We start from the raw sequence: 26,642 nt of genomic DNA on the forward strand, positions 1-26,642 counted from the left end.
AAAGTTTTTGAGGGTTTAGATACCAATTGTACAATAACATCTAACTTTGTCCTATGTAAAAACATTCTTGTAATTCTTAGCAATGTCCTTCCACAGGACCTCTCAGTTTGTATCTGTTATTTCCTTGCCTCGAGCAGGTTCCCAGGTGGACTGATGTCCATGGATGTTGCTTCAGGAGAGGAAGGGGGGGGGGTCATTTGATAGGGGGGTGAGTTTGAGGTGTGACACCCCCCAAATGATTGGCTTGTTAGTTTTTTCTTGGGCCCCTGATTCGTGCCTGTCTGTATCTGTTTTTTCCTTGCGCACCACACCAAGAATAAAAGATCAAACAGTGACCTTTGATCTAAAACAGGAGAGAGAGATACAGATGTGCATCTACTGGATGAATTTCAAAATGTGAACCCAGATATTCCGTAATACCGATTTCTATCCATGTCCATATTGTGTGATCCTAGGCAAACATTTTATATCACAGAGCCTCCTTTTTCTTTATTATCACATATGAGAGCTTTTTCAAATACTTGAGCCGATATGTGCTGTACATGCACCTCTTGTGTTTGATTTAATAGACTATAATATTGCTCAATTTATTACAATCTAGGCCATGTTTAGGGTTTACATGACTAATGTTTTGTCTCATAGTTCACTAATGGAATTGTCATTGGGGAGCGAGCCACTAATGGTTCTAAGTTCATGTTTCGAAACTATCACATTTATTAAATGTCTGTCTATGCAATCTGATGTGCGTAGGTGAAATGCTTCCGCATGTTAAAGAAATACTTTTTGAATTTTCACGAGACTATCATTATTTTACATTGTGGGTGTTGTACATGCCAAATATTATCATGGCTTGTGCACAGACTCTTAGAGCCAAGCCAGACATTGGGTCAGCTCTGGCTCAGCTTGCCATATTAATTTGATTTGCTGTCTTGCTCACCTCTAGTTGTGACTCAAGCTTAGTACATAGGGTCGTCACTCACTTGATAAAATGGTTTATAAAAGGCAAAAACGTGGAGCCCTGCCTATATGCGCCTATGTGACAGCTCTTCCATCTAGGCTTCTTGTAGCAGATAAAAAGGAGAGTGCGTTCAGTGAAAATACTTTTAATACAGGTGACCAGAAAGCAGGGACTCCAGTCCGTTGTGCTGAATGTGACTTTAGTCATGAGTACCCAGGGTGAAGTAGTGGGCCCAAGGGGAACGATCAGTGGCGTACCATCAGGGTGTGGTGTTTGGGGTGTGACAACCCCCTAAATACATTCTCGACTGATCTGCTAGGGCTGCGGGTTTACTTATAGTTCTTATTTCTTCATGAGCTTGCAACGTATTCATTTTTTAAAGCAGAATCTTAAATATGAATAGTGACGGGTTCACAAAACAAAAAATGTAAATCTGCACCCATACTCCTTGAATGGGTGCAAATGTACTACTTTGTGGAATTCTCAAACATTGGCAGTAGTAGACTGTGAAAGCTGCACCAGTCTAAGGTTCCAGGACACTGTCTGAAATGAAACCCCCAAAAGTGATGGGATGCATGCTTGCAAACAGCCTAACAGGTGGCAATTGCTCAGGGTGGCATTCCAACCTATCACCTTTTACCCACTGTGCCGCTCTAGACAGAAATACCTAATACAAATTAGCACTGAACCTCATGGAAGTATTCTTTCCCAAACCTTGGACATCTCACCCCTCTAACCAGCAGGCCACTGCTTTTTTAGTTGGCCCATTTGCAATTTCCACCCCCAAACTTCAAGGACTAAGCTAAGCCCTTGCTGGTATCTACTCCTTATGTATCTCCCTGTCTTTCAATAGTTTGTGCAAAGTTTAAATCCTTCACCAAGATGCTGTGCAATTTGCAACAAACAGTTCAAAGGCAGTCAGTTCTTTTATGGATGCATTTTCATTCAATGAGCACAGCTCTGTGTCCTAGTTACACACATAGCAAACGCAAGGAGATGATGGATGGAAGTGCTGAACCTTTTCAAACACTCACCCCCTGTCACAGATCTGGGTTGAATCCATCATCATTCCTTAGCTCACTTCGCCACCCCAGTTCAGACACAGCTATATGCAAATCAGTCTTTACCCTGTGCCTCATGGGAACAGTCAAGCCCGAACTGCCAAGTCATGTCTTCCCTGGACCGGAAACAAGCATCCTGGGGTCGGTTTTGGGCTAACAGCCCTCATCAGCCAGGCTAGCTTGAATCCAGTGGCAAAGTGAGCAAGGGACCCACGTCTGGGCATACCCTGCCAATTTAGGGGGCGAACAAAGCAAACACAAGGATTTGATGGATGGATTGCTGAAACTTTTCAAACACTCACCACCCCAGTCACAGATCTGGGTTGAATCCATCATCATTCTTTAGCTCACTTCACCACCCCAGTTCAGACACAGCTATATGCAAATCAATCTTGACCCTGTGCCTCATGGGAACAGTCCAGCCCGAACTGCCAAGCCATGTCTTCCCTGGACCGGAAACAAGCATCCTGGGACCAGTTTTGGACTAACAGCCCTCATCAGCCACGCTAGCTTGAATCCAGTGGCAAAAGGAGCAAGGGACCCACGTCTGGGCATACCCTGCCAATTTAGGGCGAACAAAGCAAACACAAGGAGATGATGGACGGAGTGCTGAAACTTTTCAAACACTCACCCCCAGTCACAGATCTGGGTTGAATCCATCATAATTCTTTAGCTCACTTCGCCACCCCATGTTCAGACACAGCTGTATGCAAATCAGTCTTGACCCTGTGCCTCATGGGAACAGTACAGCCTGAACTGCTAAGCCATGTCTTCCCTGGACCGGAAACAAGCATCCTGGGACCGGTTTCGGGCTAACAGCCCTCATCAGCCGGGCTTGCTTTCTCGCCCTAAGTGAGCCAGGTATGCCCAGACATGGGTCCTGGACTCACTGTGCCACTGGAATCAAGCTATCCTGGCTGAAGAGGGGTGAAACTTCGAAACCGGTCCTAGGATGCTTGTTTCCGGTCCAGGGAGGACTTGGCATGGCAGTTCGGGCTGGACTGTTCCCATGAGGCACAGGGTCAAGACTGATTTGCATATGGCCAGGTCTAAACTGGGGTAGCATGGTGAGCAAAAGAATGGTGGATTTAACCCAGATCTCTTGACTGGGGGTGAATGTTTTGATTTGTTCTGCATTCCATCCATCAATTGTGTGTCTTTTGCTAGTTACACACATGACAGTCATCTTGTAGTTTGAATACTTGTTAACACAGATTAGTAGACTTAAATGTTACCTTGCTAAACATGTCCCTACAAATTCAGTAGTCATGTCTTCCATTTGTAGAAGGCTGAGCTGTTCATGATGGCTGGTGTAAAGTTTGGGTTACATAGAAACAGCATAAGGGGAGATTGGGATCTTCACTGCCCCAGTCAAGGGGCAACGTGACCCCAGGTCTGCAATAAGATGCTCTTAACCATACTCTAGTACACATTTTTAACGTCCACACATTGAGAGAGTACCTGTACGTCCCATAGAGTTCTACTCATTGAAGCCCTATTTGTATGAGCCTGTTTCTTGTCTATTTTTTTTTACATCTATGACGGTTAAAATCACAGATGCACTGCTTGGCAGTATTTCCAGAATCTGGGCAAGGTCTTCCCTACTGGTCTTTAGCATCATCTTAGACCATGACCCTTTTCCATTTACATATACAGTTACACATCTTTCTCTGTTATAGCGTGACCTCTTCCTTAGGTATTGGAGCTGGTGATGTCTGAAAAATGAAGAACAGTCTTGGCATAAAATTCTGTTTCACGGTGACAAGTCTTCTCAACCATGATAGAGTCAGAGTTCTCCATTTATTTAAATCTTCTACAATAATGGATTTGAGCCGTGGACAGGTAGCTGCAAACAGGATAAGGGCACCATAAGGTTGATTTCCAAATAACAGATTTACTCACTCATTAAAATGGACATAGCATTTTTAGCCTGCTAGCCTGTTCCCTAGGTAGTGTCAAATTTAGTATCTCAGATTTGTATTTATTAGATTTTTATTGTGCTGCTGCTTCATTACTTTCTACCTGATCAGTGACAGCAGGCTGTGAACCCTTTGGCTTGGTCAGTATCTGCTCTACATCGTCAAAAAATAAGCAGATTTTGGGCTGTCACCGACAATAGGGAATCTACGGTGTCCCAGGATGCAGTACAATGGAGGCCACGAGGGCCTCTATCAAAATGGTACAAAAGAGCAGCAATTAAGAGCACCCTTGGCTTGTCCCTCTTCTCTCCAATATACTGTATAACCTACACTATTCACCAGTATTTTCTATTTCAGGGTTTTACATTAGATAAAGACCTATCTGCTTAACCTAACTCCGAACCCCATCTTTGAAAGTACCAGCCTAAAAATACTGCAGCTGGCTTGGTCAAGGGCTTTTTTCCTTCTTAGTACCACCATTATGATTGATATTGTAGAAGTGACTCTTTGAGGTTAGGGGCTCTCAGTATGTTATTGTTTCTCTTGACATCCTTTAAAGGCAGGTTGATCCCTATCTATCAACTCTCATAAGCATTTCTTCAGAAGAGAAGCTGACAATGGGTAAAAAGATTAACATCAATATTTAAAAAGTGCTATTCTATGCAAAATGAATTCTTTAATCTCATTATCAGGCTTTGGGCTCAATGTGGATGTCTGCTGGTACCAATGAGGTCAGGACTCCTGGCTTCTCATTAAAATTGTTAAAGCTGACTGCAAGGGTTTGATAAGTTTCTCTTCAAAAGTTGTATAGATGATTGCCAGAAACCGATTCCATTGGAAAACATCCCTGCACCTTGTGGCAGGCACCATGCGGTGCCTGCCATACGGTGCAGGGATGCTTAAAGGTCACCATAGGTGCCTCCCAGGCCCCATAGTGGATGGCCAGGGAGGATGGCGGTCCTGCTAGGGGCCCCCAAAGTCACTTCCCGACAGCCTTTCCATGTTGGAAAGGACGACATGGAAAAGATGTCAAAAACCGACATTGTAATCCCGACAACGGAGCCGAGGCTGGCTTTGCTGTCATTCAAGGGATAACATATCTGCTCCTCTTCCGACGGGCTCCAGCTGAGCATGACTGGCTGAAACATGGTGTTTTGTGGATGTCATAGTCAATAGTCTCCTCACTCATCCTGCTCTGCTTTTAATCTGTCAAAGGTGCCCTGTAAATAAAGGTAATTGGGGTACACCTGGAGGCTATTTTAAAGTAAAGTATCAAATCATATCCTTCCCAGGTTCTTAATAGTACTATCAAAGTGCTTCTTTATAAAAATGCGGTTGAGCCACCCGGCAATATTAAATGTGCAGGGCGTAGAACTCAATGATAAAGTATGCCATAAATCTTTGTGTTTGACTCCTTTTAAAAAAATAAGGATTATTTTCTATATATCTGGTAGGAAATAAGTTTGAAGTTAAAGGTTACTGGCAAATGGGCTCCAGCTTATTCATTTGAGATGGTATCATTTGTTCAGCTACTTTCATATCAGCACCTAGGCCTTGCATTTCTTTTTTGAGCTGAGATGTCACTCCCAACTCAGATCATAGTTTGGCTAGACGTTCTGACAGTGACTTATCAAAGGCTTGTAGGTCCTCCTTTGTGAAGCACGGGCTTCCCTTTTTTACCTGTATGCCCCCTCCTATTCTGACCATTATTCATGGCTTTGTACGGTCTCCTCTCCACGCTGAATAAATGTGTGTATATTAGTTTGTTTGCAAGTTTCTTTTCACTGCCTGTGGAATGAGCCAATGAACCACTAGCTGAAGGAATTTCTACTCCACAAAGGAAAAGTATTTGCCAAAATCCCACCTCTACTCTTCATTTGAGGTGTTCCAAGGTGTTTGGGGCTGCCTCCAGGAGTGCCTCATTCATCCTATTTCTTTCTATTATTCTTGGTATTTTTATCTCTGAAGATTTCCTGAGCTCACTTTACTATTATGGCTGGCTCTGTTGAAGGTGGTTACTGCTTTGACTTTAGGTACATTCCCACTGTTTAACTACTTGTTCGAAAAGTGCTCTGCCTGGTCAAGCTAATATGTATAAAGAAAAACGGCGTAGAGGGATAAATCTCTTGTTTTATTTAAACACAAGAAACAATGAATTTTCTTGGCAATCTATTTTTTCTTTTATCAAAACTTTCAATTATTAATTTTCAGAAGCGGATATCTCTTAGTAAACATCAGAGTACTTTACACGTAATATATTCATAAACAAACACAAGACGGTTCATTACACAACAACCTCTATATACAACTTCATACAACATATATACATATTATATACATGACAATGTATCATATATAAATAAATTCCCCTAACTATTGCTACAAGTATGTACACTTTTTATTCGCAGTACTACATTCAGAGGTAATCTTCTTGGCGTCCGAGGTATTACTCCTCTCCTGCTTTTTTAATATGCGCCAAATAACTAATTTCTTAGTCAACCCAATCTGTGGACTCCTCATAAATCAATGTGTCGACGCGTTCGCGTTTCAGCCTCCAATTATTTGGCTTCCTCAGGACGGGGATTACAGTCTATCTACAAAATAATAAACATCAGACATCAAGGACTATTCTGATTTTTCTATCCCTTATTTGCCCATGCAGTGCTCGGAAGGAATCCAGACGGTCAGTGAATAAAAAGGGAAAAACTTAAATCTACCTTAACAAAGGAATCAAGACTTAACAAATCACACCGGTGAAGCACCATAAATATGAAATTCTCATCAGTGAGTATAGCCCTATTCAATATTCAAACCCATGCATGTATCGGTGCATGCTAATGAGTATAATACACCCAAGCCAAAATGCCACAATTTGTGTGTGCCTCCTACCCTGTACCTGTATTTAATCCGAGCGAGTCCCTCTGAAGGGGCAGCTCTAGGTTAGTATTTCCATCTCGGTGCCTGTAATAGTACATAATGATGTTAGTGATGGTACCAGGTCACGTTCTTACTCATATTATGCCAAAGCTGGGGCGCTACTTCTCAATTACCTTTATATGTTTGCTGAAGTAAAAGGTCGCCTACTTCTCGTCCATTCAGTCTCCGCAACGTCTTCCACTGTAAGACAAACGCAAGTCTAACTATAGGGAACGGTTTGTATTAATACAAAAGACTGCCTCGCGGCTCCTAGCCTTCATAACAATATTGAGGTCGCATAATCGGCATATGCCGTTCTCACAAAAGAGGACTGGTCTAATCAATTAAGTACGCTGCCTCTAAGTTGCCCGTCTTCGTCACAATTATGGCATAGCCTGGTACATACTTACATGATAATCGTGGCGATATCTCGTCATTCAATCCAACGCTTCTTGCAAATGCTGAAAACCGCATGGGCTGCTGCACTAACCTCGGGCGTATAACCGTACGCATGCGTCAAGTGCGTAATAGAATTACGTTGATTCATTAGAGGTAAAAAGAGGACTAGTCTTTACCTGACACTCTCAAGGTCCCGCAACCAGGACCTAACTGTACAGACTGGGGTTGCTCAAGCGCGGTCAATAAGCGTCACAAGATCTACCCTTCTAATCTCATGATGAACTGGGGCTACTATTTTTAGATCGAAAATATCCTCAACGTTTAGATCACTTAAGTGTATAAAAACACACGCTTCGCGGGATAAGTACGTAATACACCACTCCTAAATCTAAAGTGAGTCCCCCATGGTTAGCTATGTATGTGCACCACTTCCCGTATTTCCATTATTTCATGCTGCCCATATATTCTAAAAATGGAGCCTCCATAGTATGTTTCTATACTCTCACATATCGTCTTGGCAATTAATGCCTCTTCCAAACAAGAGACGGATACCAGGAAGGACAACCCTCGGAGAGGGATATTCTCATTATGTCGATAACCAAATTGCCCCACAACTATATTTCCACCCTAGAACTATTCCAAGGCACTGCATGATCAAACAGCCGGGCTTACATTCTCACCAGGATTCATGGCATTAATCCCATAGTTCTTCATCCCTATTACTGAACAAAAACGATCAAGACCGAACACTTCGGGCCACATTAACATCCTCAAATATAGCGTACACGATGGTAATCGACACAGCATCTTCGTGTGCATTTCTTAAATCAAGGCCCATAGTTCGTCTCTCTAATTTAACCCCTCTATGGCAGTGTGATATCTTTCGATGAGGCGAGCTTCTATGCGATTAAGCCTCATTTCTACTTCTACCTTGTTGTTCGCCTTAATTACAGCAAGAACTGTCCACTCTATGTCATTCTCACTATGACCAGCTTCAACATAATGTTGTACCAGGGGTGCTCCCTGTGTTCTGCATCTGATACGAGATTTGTGTTGTAGAATTCGCAATTTCACCATCTGGGTGGTCTGCCCAATATACATTTTCCCACAGGGGCAAGTCAAAGCGTACACCACATTTTTGGTGTTGCAGTTCGAAAATGCTTGAATCACATGTTCCTTATTGTTAATCAACAAGCTTTTAGTGTCACTCGTGCTTGCACACGCCATACAATTATTGCATCGGTAATGCCCTATTATAGCGGGTAAGCCAAGTAAGGATCTTGTATCTTTTTTCATTATTGGCTCCCGCATGGCACTCACCAGATGCTGTCGTAAGTTTTTACCTTTCTTAAAAGCGAACAAGGGTTTAGGTATATTGAACTGTTCAATTAACCTCCAATTTCTCAAGATTATATTTTTAACTTTGTTGGCTTTGGGGTTGAATGTTAATACACGTCATACATTCGGTCTTTTCATGTATTGTAGGTGCTAATAAATTCTCCCTAGGTGTAAACCAGGCCCTTGAGTGCAGCTCGTACTAGTTTCTTTGGGTATCCTCTCGCACACAATTTTTCTTGTAATTTATTTGCGTTTTCAAAATAGTCATCTTTCTGGGTACAGTTACGTCTTATTCTTAGGAACTGTCCGTAGGGCAGGTTTTCTTTCAAACTTCTTGGGTGCCCTGATGTAAATTCTAATAGGGTATTTCTATCTGTAGGCTTTGTATAGAGACTCACTTCCAATTCCCCTTCATTATCCAAAATCCATACATCAAGGAAACTGATTCGTGTGTTGCTGGCATTCTTGGTAAATTTGAAATCTGGTGTACGTTCATTCAGCCAGTCATGAAATGTATCTAATTCGTCTGTTACCACTCCAAATGAGAAAAATGTCGTCAATGAAACGCACCCACTTATCGATCTTATGGTAGAAAGGTGTTGTTTCATTGAAGACATAAAGTTTCTCAAATTGGTCCATCACCAGGTTCGCTATTTCGGGTGCAAAGCAACAACCCATGGCCACGTCCTTTATTTGAAGGAACAGCTCATTTTTTAACGTAAAAAAATTACTTTTCAAACAAATTCTTGCTAACTCTAAAAGTAATTCTGTAGGGACCTGGTGTGGTCTAGTTCTTTGGTTTAAAATCAGTTCCATAACTACGAGGGCCTCATCTTGCGGTATGTTGGTATAGAGGCTTTCAATATCAAAGGAGACCAACAGCTGCTAGTCTCCATTGAAAGCCACATGTTCTATTTTTGAGATGAGGTCCATCGTGTCTCGAACATACGCCCTAGTGGTACTTACAAATGGTTTAAGGAAAGTGTCTATATACTTGGCCAATGGTTCGAGTATCGATCCACAAGAAGAAATAATGGGGCGGCCAGGAGGATTACTAACGTTTTTGTGTACTTTCGAAAGTACATAAATCAGTGGTACTTTTTGTTTTGTCAAGTTCAGATATTCATACTCTTTTTTACATAGATACCCACTGTCTAAAGCTTTAGTTGTTAAGTGCAGAATTTTGGCTTTCAGTGCCCCAGTGGGGTTATCAAAGACTTTGCTGTAGTGTAAAACGTTGTTCAACTGTCTATACACTTCTCTATCATAATCATCTGCATCCCACAAGACGATTCCTTCCCCTTATCAGCTGGTTTTATAACTGTCTGGGGGTTATCCGTTAGAGATTCCTGAATGCCATTTGTTCAAATTTGGAGAAATTGGATTTAAACGTCAGATATTTGCTATTTAAACTATCTATTTCCCTTAATATCTGATTTTCGAACAATAAAAACTCTTCAGGGATCATCTCACTCTCTGGACAAAAGGAGGATTTGTTCTTTAAACCACTCACATTATATTCCTGTGTTTCGTTTTGTTGTGCAAAAAATACTTTCAATCTGATTTTGCGTAAAAAATGTAGTACTTCAGTCTTGGTATCTACTGGATTTTGTAGGACTATGGGTACAAATGATAGTCCCTTTTCTAGGACTCTCATTTCCCAAGGTGTCAACGTATGTTTAGATAGATTGTAAATAGGTATCATCAAATTTTTTGAATCGTTGGGCGAGTGATTAATGCTGCCTTCATTAGAGTCTACCGTCTGTATACTCATTGGCGTGTTCGAAAGAAATTCTGTTCTGGTACTGGTTGGTGCATTGGTGTCCTCCATCCCCCTCTGAATCCTCTCCCCCTGCAGGCGCCTCTGTCTAAAAAAGGTTGGGGGGCGTTTGGGTATTGGTAAAAGGGTTGGTAAGGGTGGTAATATGCCCCTGTTCCCTGGTCTGAGTCAGAAGATGAGTCAGAGAAGGTCACGAATCTAGTACGTGACCTTCCTTTATAGGGTAAATTCAATGTACTCGGATTGTTGTTTTTGAAAAAATCTTCTTTTAAGTAGGGATATACTTGTTCGTGTCTGTAATTTTTTATATCCCTACTTAGTTTAGATGTTTTTAAATTTACCGTATGTGTTTTGAACTCGACCAACGTTTTATTAATACTTTCCAAAAGTGCCTTAGCATCTGTAATAGTTAAATCGCTCGCAATTTCTTCCTCCAGTCTTTTTATGCTCAAAGTGTTGACCACGCTGCCAGTGTAGCTAATTTCTATGGGAAGTCAGAATCTGGGTAGTATGTAATTGAGAATACATGTCTCTCCGCCGTCCATATTCAAGGTAGCCCTCAGGTCTTCTCTGTGCCCCCATCAGCCGCTGGATTATTTTTTTATTTCCTAGTTGCCCTACGCCGACCAAAAGTTGCGGGTTGAACTTTTTCCTCTGAGCCCTGACTTCCATCATGTTCTCACATGTCTTAACTTGTTATTTCTGATTACTCGAGCCACACTGTTTTTCCCGGTATCCTCCTGTCTTGTTCCCTGCTTGGCTGTGCTCACTTTCTGCTTCTTTACTCCTTTCTGTTGCTTCAGGCTCCTGTGTCCACCATCTTAGGTTAGTCCTCTCATCTACACCAGGCCACTGCCATTCGCGGCTGATGCTGGGTCAAAGTGGCGGGCGGGGGACGGGCAAAAAAAATACATTTCCTGAATGCCTGCCACATCGATGCTCTTCTGGCTCCACTGAAGGGAAAGGCTCCCAGATTGCCCTGCATCCTATCCTAATGCTGCTCTCATTCAGGAGAGCAGCGTCATGATTGGCCTGAGAGGCTTGGACTTATGCTTCCAGGGAGACTGTGCCTGCTATCTCCAACCTGGCAATGGAGCTCGGGTTCAGTGGGGTAACGATAATTGACAGGCCCCCATGCAAGGTACTTGGAGGGGCCCTCTCCGGACTCTATAAGTAGCTCAACGGCCAAAGTGCTGTACTGAGGGGGCCCCCTGGACCTTGGCGGCCCCCCGCACTGCGGGGGCTGTGGAGGCCTGTGTTACACCCCTGCTCGGGTTGGAGACAGCTTCAGTGTGAATGTCGGTTTGGCTGTCCTGAGACTAAACCCACATAGGCACTGACAACAGTGCACCTACCTCTCCCCCTTGTGCCTGTCATCCCCATGGCATGCCCCCTAGACTCGATTCTATGGAGAAAAAGAAAACAAGAATAAACATGCTTTATTATCGTTTCATTTTTCAAGTTTTGCAGCTGCTGCTGCTGACGCGGGGGAAGTGATGCTCCTCTGCCCTAGCAGAAGAGACGCCGCTGGCCACTGCTCCATCTCTTCTGTTTTCTTCTTCGATTTGCTTCAAAGCTTATAGCAATGCCCCTCCTCTTGACTGGACTTCTGTAGGCCTCCTCCGCGATAGACGGATACATTTGCTTTATTTTGCAAATCTTCGATTTATTGATGTGTTGAAGAGGTATAATTTCCTTCCTACATAGCCGACAACTTGTTTAATTAATATGTCTTGTTTATTAAATATATCTTGTTATCTTTAAATTAAATATATCTTGATTAATAAATATATACCAGCTTGTTTATTAAATATATGTGAGGTCGTTCACTAAAGGCGATGATATTTCTATGCAGGCATCAATAGTCTATTCTTCATATGGTAAGTACCACAGCCCATCTGGTGATTAATAATTTGTGAAAAAGCAGTAAACATATTTCAGTGTTAATACTTTCTTTCTGGCCATATGTCAAATCCGCTGACTTGCACGCAGTGTAAACTCTTAGTCTGCAGTCCTAATACTGCCATTGCTATTCATGAAGCTTGGGTAGCAGGGGTGTTACCGGGGTACCACAGAGCAATCTAGCAGTGGCAACTGTCACTCCCCTCTTGCTGTCTCTGAGTGATGCTACGGGTAGCATAGGGCGAGTGAGCAAGAAGCCAACTTGGTCACATTGTCTCTTCTGATGTGGAAACCGCTTGGTAAAGGTGCCTAAAAAGCACCTCAATCAGACACTCACCATCCCATCTAATCAAGATACTTCTTATTTAAAACAGTGAGGCCCGTAGCGTTTCTCCATCTACATGCAGTGGATTAAATCATACATCCCATCATTTCTCATTGATTGTGTCAATTTGAGAACACGTCATGCTTGTCTGGGTAATATTAATAATTAGGACTTGTCATTGACTCTGTCATGAGACACTAAACTAATCAAGCATAGGAATACATTAATATAAACAGCCTATTCACAATAGAAATAGGTTATTAACATTTTTTATGGGTCCATATAAAATTATACAGCACTAATGGATACAGGGACTAATTAAAACCCCCTACTCTTCTATCTGTCTATTTATATATTTGTTTTTGTATGCATTAATTGTTTTAACATATGTGACATATCTATTTTCAAACTGCATCATTGTATTACCTGTGCTAACATTGTTTTAGTACAGAAATACCTGCACAAAGGGCAAATACTCAAACACACTCGTGGAAACCAACAACACAAACAACTGGTGTGTCCTAAAAGGACAATTATTTCATTAAGAGATACGTTTACAACACCAGCGCAGATGGAGCTATTTTAATACTGCAGACCTTCTTCACTAAGTGTAATAAATCCTTGTAAAAGATAATTAATTGATAAACGTAATATTTTTACTAAAGAACCCAATCGCCGCAAAAATGCAAGATGGCCACCGACTGATTGCAGTATACAGTCGCTCCGTAACCACCCTCCTTAAAATGCCCACAACAAGGGGAAAAGAAGACAAACTATAAGAATGCTGGTATGAATAATAAAATAAAACTCTCCTACCTGAGTCTCGAGATTTTGGCTCTTCGGTGGGTTACTAAGACAAGAGCATTACTCGGCAGCGGCAGCGGACTGTTCCCTTTCCGATGTGAGAACCGGCTGGGGAGATTCGAAAGGAAGATGCCTCCCAAAGCATCCAAATCCGCGAGAGACATCGGGGCAGTTAAGCGCTCACACCCCCCAGCAGCTGATGGAAAAGGAAAAGGAAACTCTGTAAAGGAGAAAGGCAAGGAGGTTTCGTTGTTCGCCGCCCGCCCGTCCTCGCTGCTTCACAAGGATCTGAAACCGACAGACGCAGGGGTGGCGAATGGCGGCGTTAGCGAGGAGATTGTCACGTTCAAAGGAGGTGCTCCAGGAAAGGACCCGACTCTTAGACAGCCGTCGGTTAAGGAGTTGTTCGCAGAGAAGGTCTTGGAGCCCGCGGATTCCCAGGTACCGACTGTACTACAGGGAGCAACAGGGCCGGTAGACTCGGAGTCGACCCGGCAGCAACGGCAGCAACGGCAGAGACAGAACAAGCAGGGAGATGCAGAGGTGGAAGCAGAGACGTGCACGGGCGAGGAGATGGATTCAGGAAAGCGGAGCAACTCCCCTGTTCAAGAACTAAGTAAGACAATACTAAAAACGGGGATTGCTGGGGCGCTAACTGGGGACATAACACCGGGAGGCCTAGCAACTAAGAGTATCCCTGGGAGTGTGGTCCCGGCAACACCCGACGGGGAGTGCTTTTTTTCACTAAATGAGGATACTGAGGATACTGAGTCAGATTCCTTCCTTTCTAGTGAGCTGGGTGATGGAAGTCAAGACGTTAGCTCTGCTTCAGGTACTGATTCAGACCACGCAGAAAAATCCTCAGTTCAGAAGGCGCCGCCAGGTCATGCTAAACCCCAGAGAATAAGAAGGCGAGCTAAAACAGACTCCCTAAATAGCCCCTTACTTCAAGCAACTGATCCTAAGCTGTGCTGGGATTATTCTGCAACGGCTTCACTATATCAGGAAGAGGAGGATGAGGGGGGGGCCAAGGAGGTGGTGAATGAGGGCGCTTCTACTTCAGTACCCTCACTCGGGTTATTGTACAAGACTCTTATTCAGATGCAAGCAGAGGCTAGAACTGAAAGCCGAAGAGCTAAGGTGGCGACAAAAAAGTTACAGAGCTCCATGCGGAAAATGAATAAAGTATATGAGGAATTGGCGGATAGAGTATCGCATGTGGAGGAGCGTACAGTTAGGCTAGAGGATGATGTTTCTCGATGGCAGACCTTCAAGGAATCACAGGAAAAGATGTCAGAAGACATAAGGTGGAAACTGGAAGACTATGAAAATCGGCAGCAACAGAACAACATCAGACTACTAGGGGTTGCCGAAGGACTTGAGGGAGAGAATATAAGAGCCTATGTAATAAGTTTATTAAGGGGGGCTTTTCCAGATGTTACTAAATGGGATTGGGAGAGCGAGGTGCAGAGGGCTCACCGATTCCCATTGATACAAAGGAAGACATATGGGGGGTCACAGGATCAAAAACCTAGGGCTATCCTTATATATATGGGAAATTTCTTGGCTAGGCAAGAGATTTTGAATAAGGCAAAACCAGAGGCAAGGAGAAGTTATGAGGGGGCCACGTTTTTTGCAAGGCCTGACTTTTGTCATGTCACGGTGGAGAGGAGGTGGCGTCTTAGACAACTGATAGCCCCAATACAGAAGTTGGGTTATGAAGCATTTTTACTTTATCCTGCTAGACTCAAGATCATTGTCAATGGAAACATTAAGATGTTTACCTCTGAGATAAAAGCCCAGCTATATATCGATGAGCTCAAGGGGAAGAAGGAGGGGTAGGGGATCATTGATATTCTGTCTTATTTAGGAATCGTAGGGTCTGGCACTCTCTTAATACTTTAATTTAAGTTTTGTCTATCGATTTGACGGTGTTATTTGAGGCTGGTATTATTATTATTATTCTGGTTGAGATAGAGAGAGGGAGAAAGTAGGCTTACGAACTAGGAGGGTTGGGTGGGGAGGAGCGACATGCCTGCTGTTATCAGGCGACCACACATAGGTCAGGATTGACCTATTTGCCTGTAGCTGGGGGGGTGGGGGTGGGGGGGTGGTGGTTCGTGGAAGGAAGGGAGGGACAAGGGGTGGGGGGGGGGGTCAGTTTTGTAAGTTAAGCATTGTTCACAGCATCCTTTACAGTATATATCACATTGTAGATTCACAAATATCAATGAATGTTTATTTTTCTCACCTTAAACTATTGGTCTTTCTAAGTAGGGGTCTGCTCGATGTATTTAATGTCATGTAGATTTGCTTCAATTAATATTTGTGGGCTGAATGATGTTAACAAAAGATTGAGAGTGGCTGCTTTAATCAAAACTCTCCGGGTTGATATTTTGTGTCTTCAAGAAACACATATCGAGGGAGGAAAGGGGTATCTTCTGGAGCAACTGGGGTTCCACTTGTTGGCATCTTCTAAGCAGGGAACTAAAACAAGGGGAGTCGCAATCCTAGCCAAAGACAGGGATGTTGTTGTAAACAGGAAAAAAGAGGATCAAGGGGGAAGATGGGCACTGGTGGAAATGATATATAAAGGAACAAAGTGCACGGTAGTTACATTATATGGCTCCACCGAGGATGACCCGGAGGTCTTCCAGTTTTTAGATACTGAGCTGGCTCAATGGTCAGAACCTATAATATGTTGTGGCGACTTTAATATACACGATCCAGGTAGTTCATTTGCACAGGGAGGGGGAAGATATATTGGTAGAAAGAAGAAGATGCATAGAGCCCTATCTGATATGACGCACCATAACTCCCTAATTGATCCATGGGTTAAGCTATATCCCCATAGGGAAGGCAGTACCTTCTTCTCTGCGCCACATCAAGTTATGGTTCGACTCGATTATTTTTTAATCTCCAGCTCCCTTAGTTCAGGATTATCGATGGAAAAGCAACCTAGGATTGTTTCAGACCATAACCCCCTGATCCTAGAAGTGAATATAGGGCAGACTCAGAGGAAAGGCTCACAGTGGACGTTTGAGAGAGCAGTATTGAAAGATGAAGGATATAGACAGCATATGAGCATTTGGATAGAGAGCTTTTGGGCAACAAACCGAGGAACAGCAGCCCCAGGAATGGTCTGGGATACGTTTAAAGCTGGCATCAGAGGGGAGACTCTTAGCTATACTGGTTACAAACGTAAGGTCGATAAAACGAGAGTAGATGACTTGATCAAGGAGCTGGGGGATTTAGAGAATGAGCTGACACAGGGAATTTGTTTAAAATTACCTTTAGATGATCTTCTGCTTAAAATTATGCTGATTAAATCCGAAACTATGGAGAGTATTGCAACAAAAACAGTAGTTAACTACTTAATAAGGAAAGAAAATTCATACGAATTAAGTGAGAAGGTGGGGCACATATTAGCCGTTCGTACAAGACAGAAAATAGCTGCGGCAGATATCAAGGAGATTACAGATGGGCAGGGTAATCTGGTTACAGATCCTGATGCCGTTAGAGAAATTTTTAGGCAATTCTACTCAGATTTGTATACACGAGAGGGGGGTACTCATTTAACTGATGCTGATGTTCAAGGGTATACTAGAAATATAGCTTCACCCAAACTATCGCAGGAAGAGAGATTGGCGTTAGACTCACCTTTACAGATGGATGAAGTGAAAATAGCATTGAATGAGTTACCTTCAGGTAAAGCAGCGGGTCCTGACCAAATCCCACTTGAGTTTTACAAGGTATTTCAACATATTATAATTAACGATTTTTTTAATATTCTGAGGTTAGCACAGGGTGGGGAATCAATTCCAGATTCATGGGGGGGAGCAGATATCATAGTAATCCTGAAGAAAGGAAAGTCCTCGTTACTCCCCAGTTCCTATAGACCAATCACGTTAATAAATGCAGACGTTAAGATATTTTCTAAGATTATGGCTAAAAGACTTGGTAGAGTTATTGAAAATATAGTTAGCTCAACACAGCACGGGTTTATTCCGGGGAAGGGCACCACCCATCATATCAGGCGGTTGATCACATTATTTGATGCAACGGTGGTCCTGGGAAACCCTATGGCAGCCTTATTCTTAGACGCAGAGAAGGCGTTTGATAGGGTTTCCTGGGATTACCTGTGGGCAATCATGAGATGGTTTGATATAGGGGAGGGGTATATACGAGCAATACAGACATTATATAGGAACCCTAAAGCTAGGATAAGAGTCAATAGAGGGTATTCCTCAACATTTAGGATAAGCAGAGGGACGAGACAGGGTTGCCCGTCATCCCCATTATTATTTGCCCTCTTTATCGACCCATATTTACGCAAATTAGAGGCCAATGTTGAGATACCTGTAGTTTCAATAAATGGAAGAGCCTGTAAAATCTTGGCGTACGCAGACGATGTAGCCATTATAACATCTAATCCAACGGGGGCTATTAAGGAGGTGGAAGCTGAGGCTCATTATTTTGGACAGCTGTCAGGATATAAAATTAATAGTACTAAGACACAGATCGTTAAGAATCAGTATACACAGTGTTTGGACAATCGAGTTGTAAAATCAGCAGTATATCTTGGGGTTCAGATTTCTGCAGAGGTGGAGAATGTGGTAGAGCAGAATATGGCCCCTCTTATCGCAACTGTACGAGTAGAACTGGAACGAATGAATAATCTTCATTTATCTTTGGTTGGGTGTACAAATGTTATTAAGATGTTAATACTGCCTAAATTTCTGTACTTTTTTAGATCCATACCTTTGTTTTTTGAGGGTAGGTGGTTTCATGCATTAGAGTTAATTTTGAATAGATTTATTTGGGCTCAGGGGAAAACACGTAGGGCTTACAAATTTATTTCACTTCCTAGAGAAAGGGGCGGGTGGGGTGCACCAGATTTTAGGTTGTACTATTGGGCCGCAGTTTTACAACATATGCAGGGTCTAATTGGGGGGGGGTTACACGTTTGTTGGGATATTAATAGCTCCATGGATATTTACGCAGTGGTTTTTGGTGAAGACGTTGGAAATTGTTTGTTGAACTGTATTGATTTCTCATACTACAAGAGGACTAGGTTCAAGACTCTTAACGCAGTTATTAAGATCTGGAATGCATTTAGGAAGAAATTTGGTATGGGTAGGATAAACAGATATACTCGATTATATCGGAATAAATCGTTCCCAGAAATGATTTTTGCAGATAATGTTATGGCAGAATGGATGAGTAAAGGGATAGTGCAGATAGGGGACATGATGGAACAAGAGGGCATTGCGCAGTTTGGGGTCTTAAGAACTAAGTATCAGTTGGACACTAGTAATTTTTTTAAATATCTCCAAATTAGGAGTTTTCTGAATACCAAGAAAGGGGGGCCTGCCGGGTTCGGGAATAATCTAATATTGGACAAAATAAGCAGGGGGCAGGGCTGTACAATACGTGGCTTTTATGCAACATTAGTAGAAACTAAAGCAGACGATATTGATAAGTTTGCCAAGAAGTGGGTGGAGAAGCTCCCTATCGAGGAGGGATCTTTTCAGGAATCATTGACTTTGGGATATACTGTTTTGTGTTCAGCCCCACTTCAGGCCCAGCATTATAAAACTTTATATGCTCTGTATTATACTCCTGCTAGAATTCAACAATGGGGAGGTACCAGTGGGACGAGCTGCGCAAGATGCAACTCCGTTGGAGCGGATATCATACACATATTTGCATCTTGTCCTCAGTTATATACATTAAAACGGGATCTGGAAATCTTTTTAGCAACACACTTAGGCATTAGAGTTGTGCTTTCACCAACTTTAGTACTACTTGGGATTAGCACAGACCCATCGGTCCCACATCGCGAATTCCTTTTCATAGCAATGGCAGTATATAGATTAATGATTGCCAGGGCTTGGTTAGATGTAAGTCCTCCGGTCATGCATCAGTGGTTGGCAAGTTTATTGTCTGCTTATAATATAGAAAAAGCAATCTATGCACGTAAGGGTAAAAAGAAGAGGCAGCTGGGATTAAAAATTTGGGAGCCTGTAAGATTATGGAAGCAGGGAATGGTGTTAAGCTAAGGATGTTGGATTGTTTGTTTGCTTAAATATCTTTATGATATAGTTGATCACATATACATGCAAAGAGATGCAATATAATGTGAATTTTGGTTGAATTAATATTGTTTGTAGGGTTACTTTTTAAAAGTAATATACTGTATTACGCTGTGGAACGATGGATTATTGATGGATGTAAGGGAAAAACTTTTGAAACTCAATAAAAATATTTAAAAAAAAAAAAAAAAAATGCACGTTTTACTCAAACACCAACTTCTTAAATAGATAACTATTTGGTTCCCAAAAACAGCTCAATAATAGTGTGATCGTTAAAATAATTTCATCCTCTAAAAACTAATTATGCGGACTCCTTGAATGACAGGTATTGCAGGATATAGATAAGGCAACATTTTTGCTTTTGAAATAACCTTCCAGGAAAGATACTTTTTTTTTTTTTTTTTTAAGAAGCAACTTGTAAAATGAATAAAAATAAGTGTCAAACTTCTTTTTTTCCAGCAACTTGGAAAACTAATTTAAAAAAGTGTCAAAGTTCTAAAGAAGTAAAAGACTTCTTTCAGTTGCATTAAGCAAGCATGGTCCCTATCTCAGTGAAGATGAGTGGATGTGAAGGAGGACTCTTTGGAGTTAAGTAGGCATTGAGGAGTTGCGTAGAAGAGGAAAACCTAAAAAGGTTAAGGAGGGGACGTGATGTTGCTCGAGACAGGAATACCTTGAAGAAGGTGGACAATGGGTTGGAGGCATTTGGAGTGAAGCTGGTAACTCGGGACAGATTCCTACGCCATGAAATTAATTCATCTGTTAAAATTTAATTGCGGGGGTCTAGTAATAGTCGAACTGCATAAAACAGAAAGGTAAATGAAAGTGCACACTAGTAAATTGTACATCTGGTTTGGCCCAAAAAAGTAGCCCAACCACTGTAAAACCCATTGCCAAATTAAGCATTGTCCCCAGTGCGCAATAAGAAACATTTTCTTGAATTTTACTAAGGGTATGTTGTGCTCTTGCAACCATTTTCACTTTTCTCAAAAGAGCAGTACATTAAAGTGAATATTTCAAAGTTTTGAAGGCAGTGTGAACATGCTTTCAGAAATGTTACTAGGCTATGTGACTACAGTTATTAGTTTCTAGGCTAGAAGGGATCTAAGCCTTAATCTAGAGTATTAAAAACAAGAAGGAAATGGTGGGTGATCATTTTAGCAGGGAGGTTCGCAGACGGGACACACATACACACTCGCATCCATGCATTCACACATGCGCACTGTAACGCCCTGAACGTCTCAGGATCGTTTAACAGACACGATAATGAGAACGCAACCACTTGTGAAGGTTTAGTTATTTTAATGAAGGCAAAAATAATACAAGGAATAAACAAAGGTTATAGTCACTGGAATCCTCCAGGCTAAGTACGTTACCAGCCCACAGCACGGATGGTCCTAACCGTCCTCTGCATATACGCCGATCCCGGCGTATGCCAACAGAGGGCAGAAATGAAATGGCCGACAATGCCAATCGGTAGGCTGTGAGGGGCACGAAGAGTGTTGGGGAGAATCGAGGAGTCAGGGAAACACCCAGCCGGGGTCTCTACCTGAAGGGAGCAGCCGCTCAACCTCTTCCTCAGACTGCACCGGGACGCGAAGTCACCTCCTGGTGATGCGTCACCGATACCCCAATCACAAGCAAAGAAGACTGAACCGAGAGCAGCCGCTCGATCGATCCTGTGGACTTCCGAGTCTGTAACGCGGCAAACACCTCCTGGTGTGCGTTACAGCTGGCAGTCCCTGTATCTCTGGTCGGGCTGGGAGTTACGACTCCAACCAGCAAAAGCGCCACTGCGCTTTGACTCAGCCAAGTCAAAAAGCGAAGCTCAATGGTTATCCGGTAGAGCTTCCGGGTCCTTCACAGGTGACGATGGGGCAAGACACGGCCCAGGGAGTAACGACTCGACCTACCTCCGTTCTTGCCTTACCGGAGCACCACTCCGGAACACTGCTCTTCACTAAGCAGGTACGTCGGTGTAAACACAATATCCGACAGCGTTGTACCTCCCGGTTCCTCCCTTTATAGGGCGTGTTTTCCTTGAGTTATGTAACAGCTCTCCTGTTTACATAAGGGCGTGTTTTCCTTGAGTTATGTAACAGCTCTCCTGTTTACATAAGGGCGTGTTTTCCTTGAGTTATGTAACAGCTCTCCTGTTTACATAACCTCTCAACCGCTAAGCATCCTGGGAGATGTAGTCCGTTTTCGCTGGTTACCGTTTTCCTCCCCTCGCATGACAGGAATTCTTGACACGCACACACATCCGTTCCCAACTCACTCCCAAATATTAATGCAGGCACATACCAAACATTTAAAACAAAAGACACACTTATTTGTGCAGCTCTGCGAAAGAGATCCAAGGAGGGTTGGTACTGCTGCTTTCTCCAGCTATTGAAGTGTGGCAGCATTCCATACCTCGTCAGAGAATGGGATGCCATCAGTGAGACTTGCTGACCCCACCCCACTCTGTGACGAAATGTCAGTGGCAATTAAGGGCTTAAAACAAAAGCACCTGGGTCGGACCTGAGGCAATCAGTGATGCTCCCCCTTTTCACTGGGGAGGGGGAATGGGGGGAGGACCTCGAGGCGCTTGGCGAGGGAAAAGAAGTCATGCTAATAGGAACTCTGACATCTTCAGCCTGGCCAAGTTCAGCTGGGGCAGCCACAAGCCTGCACGTTTAGCACATGTCTAGCTCCTGGCTGCCTGTCCTAAAAATATGGTGTCAGGCTGACCTTTGCTCCTCCTGACAAACACTTTAATTGTTGGGCAAAAGGTGAGGGGTGTGGCCCCTCCGCCCGGTTGAGATGGGTTGCGGCTTGTTACAGGATCACTTCCACCTTTACACAAACCTTGGCTTTCTCATCCCTGCTGGTTACGGCAGCCAAACTATGTATCAAGCTTGTAAGGTAAGAGGTCTTGCCTACCTCAACATGTCTTTCTGGTCTGGCACCCTTAGTCAGCCAGCAAACGTGCAAGTGACTCAAACTCCTACTTTACCGCTTCCCATTCTCAGCATCCTAAATAGCCTCCTTTAAGTCTCCTTTACTGATTAAATACACAACATTAAATTTACAGAAGAAATTTTATCACTTCATTCTGCACATTCACACTACTTTCCTTTAAGACTGATCCTATTCCTTCATTGAAGCAAAAAGATAACAATGGACATAAAGCAGCAGGATCCACACCCACCCACTCTGAAGGCAACACGTATGTCCAACGCACAAGCACCAGACCAGGCCGCCAAAATTGGAACAGGATCAGTGACAAGGGGCTGGAACACCACTCAACACCCACCGACCCAAAGCCATTAAGAATTTCAACAATTGGTTCACCTCCTGTTCTGTCTCCCTAGCCTGCTCAAATATAGCACTACAACAAGATTCCAACCCCAGGTGAGTTGGTACACAGAGGAACTCAGACTGATGAAATAGCCCTGCAACCAACTGGAACACAGACGGAGAATAAGCCACGCCATTGCAGACAGGAGCACATTGAAATCTGCCCTAAAACACTACCACCAAATGATCTGGACCAGCAAATGTGCTATTGTGGTGGATCTCAACAATGCCAGCACCAACAGAAGTAGAGGAATCTTCACCATTGTGAAAGATTTCACCTCACCATCGGCCGCCTCCAACTCAATCACCCCCTCGCAAGACCTCTGCAACAATCTCTCTCAATTTTATAGAAACAAAATAACTGCCATTTACAGCAACTAAAGCCCACAGCTGGACCAGAGAGACCTCACCAAACACCTCCCAATCTTTTCCAAAGAACCAGTGCTAACCACATGGCCTGTCATCACCTCAGAAAAAACCTCTACTACCATGAAGCCCATCCACTCCGAGACCCCATCGGATCCCTGCCACCACCAATTCTACTCCAGAGGACTGCAACCCATCAGCGCCATGCTCGCACCCATTTTGAATGCCTCCACCTCTTCTATGACCTTCCCAGATGCTTCAAAACATGCAACTGTGTTCCCATTGCTGAAGAAACCCTCTGTGGACCCTTCAGTGTTTGCCAACTACCGATCAATCTCCCTGCTACCATTCTTTGCCAAGGTCTTTAAGAAAATCATTAACGGACACTGCACTGAGTACCTAAATGACCACCAACTCCTCAACACCACTTTGTCTGTTTTCATTGCCACCATGGATTACATCTGCATGACTTTGGACAGAGGAGACAAGGCCGCCCTCATCCTCCTGGACCACTCAGGAGGACTTTTTTCTGTGGAAGCACACATCTGCGCAATCAAAATGTGTACTCCTGACTCCCAACATGTGTGTGGAGCCAAAGTCCCTATTTTGGTGATTATGTTCTGTCATCATCATCAACTTTATTCGGTTTTACAAATAAAACCATACAAACATCAATAAAACTTCACCAGAATACAAATTTGCGTTACAGTTCAACCATGGTAGTCTAATTACAGGGTAGAAATTTGTGAGTCTCGATGCCAAGATTAGTGATAGCTTGACCTAAGCCTAACAGCAACCCATAAGAAATTAAGCGTGTACAAAAACTGTCATTAAAGGGGAGTTGTAAAAAGATAAGAGATGGTCTCATTCTCCTAAAACAAGCCTTTTTTGGGAATGGGGATAATAAATAACTTTCTGGGAACCGCATAAAAAATACAAAACATTAAAAAGTGTATCTTGTCCTGAGGAGATTGACCGTCGCAGCCACAGGGCAGGAGGCACTGCCCTCTATGAGCACCATGTGGTTGTGCCAGGAGATAGTGAAAAAGATCAAGCTGAAATCTAGTCAGTAAAAAGCAATCGTGAATGCTTTCAAGTCCCTTAAGATATGGTTCGGTGGTTGGTACAGTTTTGAATGCAATGTACCTACGCACACTGGGCTTACACAGCTCTGTTTCCTCTCAATCACAGCAGCTCTTGTTAAAAAAACACTCATTAGCCCAGGCAAAGTCCCGCTTGCATATAAACTCAGGGTTATCAAATAGTTCTGCCCTACCTAGCCTAGAAAGGCCTGCTCTTATACACTGAAACCATCGGATGCGCGTGACGTGGTCAAGGGAGAGACAATCCTTTAAAATGTCTTTGCTAAGTGCGTTTTCTTGCTTAGCCCACAATGCTATTGGGCGGAAAACCAATTCATCGGAGAGAAAGGGCATCCCCAGCTCTTCATTCACAACATAGGACGGGATACTTTGCGATACTGAGAGGACCCGTCTCATGAAAGTATTTTCAGCAATTTGCAAAGCCTCCAACCCAATGTGACCCCATATCTTGCTCCCATAACTGACCTCTGAAATGCATTTCTCTTTACAAAAGGGCCCCTATTGGTTCCTCCCCACACTCTGGAAGCAAAGTTAAAAACAGTTGCAGTCGCTTTGACCAGATCCCGAGTGAGTAAGGGGCCCCAACTCGGGGTGTCATCAAACACTACTCCCAGAAAGGAGAAGACATTTGTCTTAGGTATTGACAAGATTCCTAACTTAAAGGTAGACTGCTTAGCTTTGCGAGATCCCACCTGCATGACAAAAGATTTGGTATAATTAACCGTTGGGTTCAAATTCTCCATAAAATGAACAAAAGAGTTCAACAGGAGTTGTAAACCCCTGGCTGTCCTCGCCATGAGAACAGTATCATCTGCATATAGGAGGACCGGCAGGCTACGCTTACCCACCTGGGGGCAATCAGCTTTTGTGTCCAAAAGGGCCTTCTCCAGGGAATTGATGTATAAGTTAAAAATAAAGGAGGCTAGTATGCACCACTAGCGTACCCCTCTCTTGAAGTCAAATTTGCAGGTCACTTTGATGTCTTTTGAATAACGGACAGACGCTTTTGAGTCTCTGTGAAGGTCCCTAAGAAATAAAACAATATCCCTGTCAATGCCAAAAGAGGACATCAACTGCCACAACTTCAATCTGTTTACACAGTCAAACGCTGAGGACAGGTCCATAAAGGCTAGGTGGATAGAGCTGGAGTGGACTACGGTGTACTTATTCAGAACCATATACAGATTTAAACATTGATCCACCGGGTGGGAACCATATTGTAACTCGGCTAGAATGTTGTTTTCATCTGCCAAGGATTAAAGTCTATCCAGTACCGTATGACTCACCACCTTTACCTCAGAATCAAAAAGAGAGATTGGCCTGTAGCAAAGAGTGCTGTCCCAATCCCCTTTTTAAAGACCGGGAATATGGTCGAAAAGGCCCAAGAGTCTGGGCGTCTGACCTGGACTTATGCGTTAAGTAACAGCTGTAAGTACAGGCACCCAGGTTTCCACATATGCAATGTAAAGATCTGGGGGGATCCCACCTGGACCCTGGGGCCTTATTTTTAGACAGTTCCATGATGCTGGCTCTTACCTCTTGTGTTGTAAAAACGACCTCCACCTTGCCTTCCACCCTTTCCTGCCCTTCAGTCAACAAGGTGTCCGACTGGAAGATACCCTTAAAATTATTTATCCAATCGTCCTCTGTAATGTTGGCATCCAGTAAGTTGCCGCTGTCTACAGCTAGGAAGGGACTGTTGATAATGCCCCAGAACTTTGAGCTATTGCTCAGTGTGCTGGCCTCTGCTAGATCGATCCAGGCCTCCTCCTTAAAGGCTGACTTACGGTTTGCTAGAGCAGCCTTGTAGGCACTCCGGAGGCCTTCGACAACCACCTGGTCTCGAGGCCTGACTCCCAAGGCCTGTTTCAATATCCTGGATGCCTGGGAACACACTGAGTCAAACCATCTCTGTCCTAGGCTCTTGCAGCACCCACCTGGGGCCCGTAATAACTTTCCTATGGCACTGAACATATTTCTACATGCATCCCTAATATCCGATGCGGTGGCCTCACTATCATAACAGATGGCAAACTCTCTGTGACACTGGGTTAAAAGGGACTCATGAAGTTGCTCTGGTAACGAATTGCCCCCACTTTAATCTCCTCCCTGCTTCTACCACTTTTAAAGGAACTCCCGACCCCTCCTTGATATGTTTGTATGCTCGAGACCATCCTGTTGGGACACAAATTGGATTGTGGTCGCTATATACACACACCTTAACTGAAAAACCTGTGATCAGGGAATAAAAAGGTGTAGAAACAAAGAAAAAATCTATAAAAGTCTCCCATCCTCCCCCGATTAAAGTAGGGGTGATGTTGGTTTTCCCCGGGG

This window comes from Triturus cristatus, chromosome 12, assembly GCF_964204655.1.
Source record: "Triturus cristatus chromosome 12, aTriCri1.1, whole genome shotgun sequence".
NCBI classification, from domain to species: Eukaryota; Metazoa; Chordata; class Amphibia; order Caudata; family Salamandridae; genus Triturus; species Triturus cristatus.